This window comes from Dreissena polymorpha, chromosome 5 (assembly GCF_020536995.1).
Source record: "Dreissena polymorpha isolate Duluth1 chromosome 5, UMN_Dpol_1.0, whole genome shotgun sequence".
Classification (NCBI taxonomy): domain Eukaryota; kingdom Metazoa; phylum Mollusca; class Bivalvia; order Myida; family Dreissenidae; genus Dreissena; species Dreissena polymorpha.
This window is the reverse complement of record NC_068359.1, coordinates 16,497,367-16,505,756: the sequence shown is the minus strand read 5'-3', so window position 1 is coordinate 16,505,756 and position 8,390 is coordinate 16,497,367.

Genomic DNA, 8,390 nt, shown 5'->3' with positions numbered 1-8,390 from the left:
GACAATCACTCCTACATTATTTTGTCAACCCGGACAATCGCTCCTACATTATTTTTGACTCCATGGGCAAACATATTATGCGCTGATCAAAGGCTTACACCTGTAATTAACCAACAATTAAAATTGCCAACCTGTTAACAGAAAGCCAATTTAACATGAGCCGATCAATTTGATGTTAATTAATTAATTACTGTGTTACAGTTTGTCGATTCTGTAAATATAAGGTAGTTATAAGGGCACTTTGGACAATGGTTCCTACATTATTCCTATCAGGGACATTCGTTCCTATATTACATTTATTGGAATAAGTGCCATTTTGCGAATGGAATAAACATAAAAACCGCATTAAATCAATAATTGCTATAACAACAATGGTAGTATCAATCGATAATGACCACTTTGACACCTATGATGTGCGAACCGTGCATAAAGATTACAGAATGGCGTCACATTAAAGGGGCCTTTTCACAGATTTTGGCATGTTTTGAAGTTTTTCATTAAATGCTTTATATTGATAAATGTAAACATAAAATCTTAAAAGCTCCAGTAAAAAATCAAAAATAATATATAAAAAAGGAAAACAAAAGTAGCCCGCAGCAGGACTCGAAGTAAAAAACGCATTAGCCAACTGAGCTATCCTGCCAAGGATACATAAGATGCGTATTTAATACCTTATATCATCATAGTTTTACAAATTTAAACGACATCACTAGAACTTTCCAAATTATTCAATCGCATCGCGGTGCAACGCTTTATAATTTTTAGGTTTTTAAATCGTCAAAAGATGCATATAATGGCTATATTAGACCATGGCAAATGTTCAGTAATACTGTTTCCTCACAAATATCATAACTAAACCGAAAATTTGCGAATCTGAAACAACTTTTCTCAATTTTGTCAATTTACCAAACCGTCAAAAGATCCCTTTAAAGTGAATTAAGGTTAGTAAACAATTGGCTAGGTCATTTGACCCATTGATTGATATGACACTGAACAATTTCTTAATCGGCATTTCTATGATTATTAAAATAGTGTGTTAAAGTGATACTGAATTTTGGTATGTGTTGAATTGTAATATATTGATAAAATGTTATATGTATATGTTACAATAACACAAAAAAGACAAGAACAATTATACATTGAATACAAAATTCATGAAATGCAACATGCTGGCGAATTCAAATGTACAGACATTTTCGATTTCAAATTTAAATATCTGGCTTATTTCGCATTTTTCGACACAAGTTGGCAATTTTAATTGTCGGTTAATCATAGGTGTTAGCCTTTAATCGGCGTACACTACATTTTGCCGTGGAGTCAAAATAATGTAGGAGCGACTGTCCGGGTTGACAAAATAATGTAGGAGCGATTGTCCGGGTTGGCAAAATAATGTAGGAGCGACTGTCTGCCCTGTCAAAACATCGTAGGAGCGACTGTCCGCCCTGTCAAAACATCGTAGGAGCGACTGTCCGCCCTGTCAAAACATCGTAGGAGCGACCGTCCGCCCTGTCAAATTTAGCGTAGGAGCGATTGTCTGTAGGAGCGATTGTCCGGATACCAGGTTTTTCTATAGCTATATATAGACATATAAGGAAAAATGCCCCACCCCTGGTGCTCATGTTTTTGAACCAACCGGAACCATTTTTGATCTTGCCAAAGATATCATTTTGACAAATCTTCTGACCAAGTTTCATGATGACGGACAATAAACCGGAACAATTTTTTAACTTGTCCAATATTTCATTTGGAAAAATGTTCTGACCAAATTTCATGAAGTTTGGACAATTAATGTGGCCTCAAGATTGTTTACAAGGCAAATGTTGACGCCACACAACACGCACTCCACGACTGCCAAAAGGCGATCAAAAAAGCTCACCATTAGCACATTGTGCTCAGGTGAACTAAAGGGCAAAAAGATAATCACTAGAAATTTGTTCCCACAAAAAATGGTTCTGGGCAACTTCCTAACCATGAACATATTCAGTAGTGTGTCCTGCTTCATTAACACATACTTTCATCCTTAAATATGTTTTGCCATGCTTTGATCTGAATGTAAAAAGCGAATGTCCAGGTCTCTAGCGTGCGTATTGACAATAAATTGCTTTGGATCACTTCGTTCAGTATGTTACACTCAACCCTGATAGGCACAGTGATCTCAACTTGACAGTCTCCAACGTCAGCTGAGTCTGGTTCTGTTGTTGACGATGACTAACCACACTGAGTTGCTTTGTCTTCATACAATGCAGTGTTGAGAGAAGAATCATCCTCAGTTCTCAGTTATGGATTCATCCTCATCGAGCAGGAAACCATCCTCAAGCGCTGTTGGGGATGATTCATCATGTCGAGATGGCTTGTGCTTCTTCTGCACCCCATAACTCAGTCACTCCCTCCTGGGCATGGCCAAACTGAAAATACAAATGAGCATATCAGATGAACACCAAATAATATGAAATGTATTATATGCTATTCTAAATTTAGATAAAACAAGAGATGTGTTCATCAGAAACACAATGCCCCCTACTGCGCCGCAATTTGACCTTTGACCTTGAAGAATGACCTTGACCTTGAACTTCCACCACTCAAAATGTGCGGATTCATGAGATACACATGCATGCCAAATATCAAGTTGCTATCTTCAATATTGCAAAAGTTATGGCCAACGTTAATTTTTTTCGGACGGACGGACAGACTGACATACTGACAGTTCAACTGCTATATGCCACCCTACCGGGGGCATAAAATATAAAGGCCTCATGGAATTTATAAAGAAGGCACATAAGCATGCAATTTATAATGTTTCATATGTGAATTCTTTTTCTTTCTATCAGCATTTTTACCATTTTAACCCAACAACATTCAGGCTGTTTAGTTGACTTGTTACTGCATAATGTAATAATGGCAATTTCTCCATAAGATATAACAGACTACTGCAGTTGACGGCCAGTTACCTTTAAAATAGGATTTATGTGTGTTACATGAATATTGTAACTTAAAAACTCTTCCATTATACAAAATTCCTTTTCTTGTAATAGAATGAGCTTCATTTTTATAAATTCATTGTCATATTTCAGCAAATGAACACAGAAAGACAATAAACAACCAATCCACCATTTACACCACACAATAACTTGTAATATTATAAGACAAAATGCTGTCTTATTTCCAGGTATTGTGTGGTATTTAATATTACCGGAGCTAAGACACCTTATTAAATTATCTTCCTATATTATAAATTGATCAACAAGCACCTGTTGTAAATTAAATTCTTAGATTCAATATTCCTTGATCAATGGATTAAAATTAAATTATTAATTAAATTCTTATCTTAATTATTAAATGACTCTTGTTTCGAAACTTAATTTATAAATTAAATCATATATTAAATGATCAATTTATTAAAACTTTCCTTAACTTATAAAACTGAAGCACTTTTTTAATTAAGCACATTCTTCAATGATTTTAACTACACAAAATAAACAAACCATTATTTATACTAATTTACACAAAGTAAGATTGTGAATGAGAATGAAGTCAAATAATACATGTTTAAATTATTATAAAAAGTTGATTTAATTGGGGAGGGCTAATCTCTTATCTGGCACCATACTGTGTCTGCCATTGTAACTTTGATATACATCAAATGATATACATCACCATTCGGTGGACGGACGGACTGACCGACATGTACAAAAAATCTACCCCCTCTTCTTTGAAGGGGGCATAAATATGGGAAACCATAAAACTATTGAAATCAGAAATTTGCTTATATATAAATGCATAATATATTATAGATTGATTATTAGATGAGGCATGTATTGATACGTCTTGCTAATTACAGCATTTAAACTTAGAGCAGATAATATACAGATTTTTTAGAGAGTAAATTTTACCCCCACAACTAAAATGTTGTACATAACATCTAACTGTATTTTTTTCTTTATCAATTGCGGATTTTAAAAATTCACTTAACTTTGTTAAAACAGAAAGAGCTTTCTCTTACATCATACATTCTCACAAGTCATATATTTGTACATAATGCATAAACATATTTTTGGTGTTATTTTGATGCATGTGTATTGTGTATTTATTATTATGGTAGTTTGATGTTTAGCTGTAAATGCTTATGTCGCAAATAAACTCGCTGTTCTGTTCTGTTAATTTTATAATATTGGGATTTCTTGTGCTTGAATCAAAGTCAGGGGAAGTCTACACTGTGTATTAGCAACCTGCTGTGTTGATCACTATCTTATTAGCTCAATACACAGGCACCTGGCTACTGTACTGGAAAAATTGGATTTACTGCCAAAATAACTGAATTCATTTATTGCTGAATTGTTGTGTACCTTAAAAAAACTTCAATAAATAGTAAACGCTCTACCATTGTCTTATATTTATACCGTTTGAAAAAGTTAATGACAATTATTGCAAGCGTCCGTTTTATTTACCATTATTATTTTAAATACGCGTTCAATGGCAAATAATACAGGTAAAATCATTATTTGATGTGGATATCAGAACAGTTAATAAATGTTAATAAATGTCTATATATTCTAAGCATAGCATACACAATTGTATAATTCCGAACTAATATAATTTACTTAAATATGATCTAGCTAGAATCAACATCAACATGGATCAACATCACCGTTGTACTTTTTATTTAGTTTTCAGTAATCTGTCCTTGAAATAGAGGTAGCCTTATTAAAGACAGCGCTAAGTGTGAAAGTGGAGATTAAGAAATAAGATATATTGCATCGCACTGGCGGTATAGCATGTAGTCTTAAGTAAGACACATTTAAGACACGGATAAAATACAAATATGACACATATGAATCTTTCATTTCTTCAAAAAATAAGCACGTAGTCACATATAAATAAGACACATTTAAGACACAGAAACAATATGAATAAGACACATTTGAATCTTTCATTTCTTAAAAAAAGCATGTGAATCTTTAGAATACAATATAAAATAACATGTATTACTGACACATTATTCTCAAACAACATGTTTAATTAAAAAAATGTATCCGTACAATACTCAATATCCTTTTACAATGAATTTAACAAGTTTACTTTAATGACCGAAAACGATGGATGCTCCCCGATGATGCGCTTTGTCAATCTATGTGTTAATAACCACCTAAAAAAAATCTATTATTAGCCTCGGTGACCTTGACCCCAAATGACATCAAGCGTCATCAAAAGGTAGAGGTCTATATATGTGAGGTACCTACATGCCAAATATGTAAGAGATCAGTAAAATATTGAAGGCGCTATGAAAAACTGAAACAAAAGTGTGACTGAAAAATATATAATTAGCCTCGGTGACCTTGACCTTTAACCCAGTGACCTAAAAACTCATCAAAAGGTAGAGGTACATGCAAGGTACCTACATGCCAAATATGAAAGAGATCTGTAAAGTAGTGAAGGCGGATGGCCCTATGAGAAATTGTAACAAAAGCGTGACGGAAAATCTATTATTGGCCTCGGTGACCTTTACCTTGAACCCAGTGACCTCAAACCTCATCAAAAGGTAGAGGTCCATGCAAGGTACCTATATGCCAAATATGAAAAAGATCAGTAAAGTAGTGAAGGCCCTATAAGAAACTTTAACAAAAGCGTGACAGAAAATCTATTATTAGGCCTCTGTGACCTTGACCTTGAACCCAGTGACCTCAAACCTCATCAAAAGGTAGAGGTCCATGCAAGGTACCTTAGACATGCCAAATATGAAAGAGATCCGTAAAGTAGTGAAGGCGGATGGCCCTATGAGAAACTGTAACAAAAGCGTGACAGAAAATCTATTATTAGCCTCGGTGACCTTGACCTTGAACCCAGTGACCTCAAACCTCATCAAAAGGTAGGGGTCCATGCAAGGTACCTACATGCATAATATGAAAGAGATCGGTAAAGTGTTGAAGGCGCTATGAGAAACCGTAACAAAAGTGTGCCGGAAAGAAGTAAGGAAGGAAGGAAGGACAAACTGGCCACTATATGCTCCGCCAAAATTTTATTTCGGGAAGCATAAAAATATAACACTTGTTTAACCCTTTTCCCACACAAAGGCAAAGTGGAAGTGGCTATGTGCAAACAGCATAACTTCAGAACAGCCTGTGAATAAAACGCAGGCTGTTCAGGTTTTATGCTGTTTGCTGCTCATAAGTATCTAAGGGTTGGAAATGAAGCCTTTAAAACTTGGATCTAGTAAGAAAGGTCTTGAATTAAATATAACTTTCTAAGTGACTACAAATGCGTCAAAATACGTATCTAAGGGGTAAAGGGATAAACAAAAAGTAAGGATTTGTAGTAAAAAACCAAGAAGATTGCCAGTAGTATTACAAACAAATAAAACTATGTATTTAAAACTGATAATATTGTCTTTGTGAAATTAATCTGCAGATTCATTAGCCCATTGTTCTCAATAATTAAATCAAATACAACTGATAGATTTACCATGCCAACACATTGTTTAAAACAATTATTATAATACTTGTTTTCCTCAATAAAAAACAACTTATTTCGTATTCATTTAAAATTAATAAAAAAAAACTCAAATCTCAAGATTGTTTGACCTGGAGATAATAAGATATTTGTGTGGAATGTGTCCTTCAGCTTATCACTTACTGTGTTACTGATTGTAATCTAATAAACCGTGGGTGACTGTGCTCTCTAGGGGTCTAAGGTGACAAAATAAGATAAGACTGGATGCATGTATTTAAGAGGGCATAAGGCACTATTTGGATTTTTTATATTAATAAATGACATTAAATAAAAATGGAAACTAACAAACTAACAGCTCATAGATTATGGGCATTCAATAGTGGTGATATTATATTGTTAGTAAAAAACAACTGCATTAATTTATCAAAAAGAAACTTAACACATAAAATTGTCTATTTGGTATCTGAAAAATCTTTTCTTGCTGAAATTGTGATGTTCACACCATCAATGCATTTGGTTACGTAATATCCCATATTTCTACGAATTCACTGATGGTATTGACACAACTTACATTAACTGAAACAATAATAAATATTAATAATAATTATAATGCGAAAAAGTTTCCACCGTAGATTTTCATTTACAAGTAATTGATCGCCTGATAATAAAGGCCAATTTGGTGCAGTCACACCAGCAACCAGTATTCGATTTCCATTCTGGGACCAGGGTCCATGTAAATTGTTTCGGTGGTGACAATACAATATATGTGGAGCTTAAATTAGGTACTCTGGTTCATCCACATGGCACATGACCATGTCAACTTTAAAATATGTTTTTCAGTGAGTCAGAGATTAATGCATAGAATTAAGCTCTTAATATTGAAAATTCTTCCCACATTTTAAGTCTTAACTGCAGGAGCTCCAGGTCAACACATTGTCATAAGCATGATAATACATATTCATCATCACACACTGTCATGTAATTATTCAGGTGAGGAAGGAACTAAGAAATAAAATATATGCACACATGCACACATTTGTTCACAACCTGTGGCTTTCAAGCCTAAAAGATGCAGCAGACGTAAACATCCTCAGGTGTGAAAAAATGATGTTCAATAAATTAAAAATAATCTACAGTAGATACACTTGATTAACCACACAGACGAAATCTACAGTACTGTAACGACACTGAATTGCACTTAAGTATGTGAATAATTTCATCATTGTTCAATTAATGGATTTTTTTCAACATTTGACCAACACAATTTTTGTTGTAGTAAATACATTCAATACCAACAACAAAAAAATCAATTCTAAAAGTGGATAACATTCATGTACCCTTTCAGTGCGGGAACCGATTTTTAAAGGCCTATGCAAAACGTGGCGTCTCATCAGGATCCAAACTGTTTGCTATTCTGATAGTATTCTTTGAAAAAAATCAAAGAAAATACTAATTTTAGAAATTCAGCAGACGACATTTTAGCAGACGACAAATTTCCCAGCATGCAAAGGGTTAAGGGGGCAGGGGATATATTTTTGCCCAAATTTCAAGTTCCGAAAGGCAGCAAACAGTCAAATCCATTTCATCAAAACAGAAAGTGATACAAGAACGCCTATTTGTGTCAGTGTCATAACATAGCGCTAAGGCAACATGCATTGAAAATAAAACCAAAGACAAGGCCAGCTTCTTCACTTGTGAAACTATTGCCCTTGATCTCCCCCCCCCCGGAAGCGAGACAATTCACCCCCAAGACAATTCACCCCGAGGAGACAATTCACCCCCTAGACAATTCACCCCTGCTCCCTGGACAATTTTTTTGGATCTTTTGCTGTTTGTTTAGGATTTAGTAATTACAAATATCTGTTTTCTAAGGATAGTTATTTGTATTCTTTTTTATTTTTATGAAGTTCTAATAAAAGCATATTAAGATGTTCTCAGAATTTCTT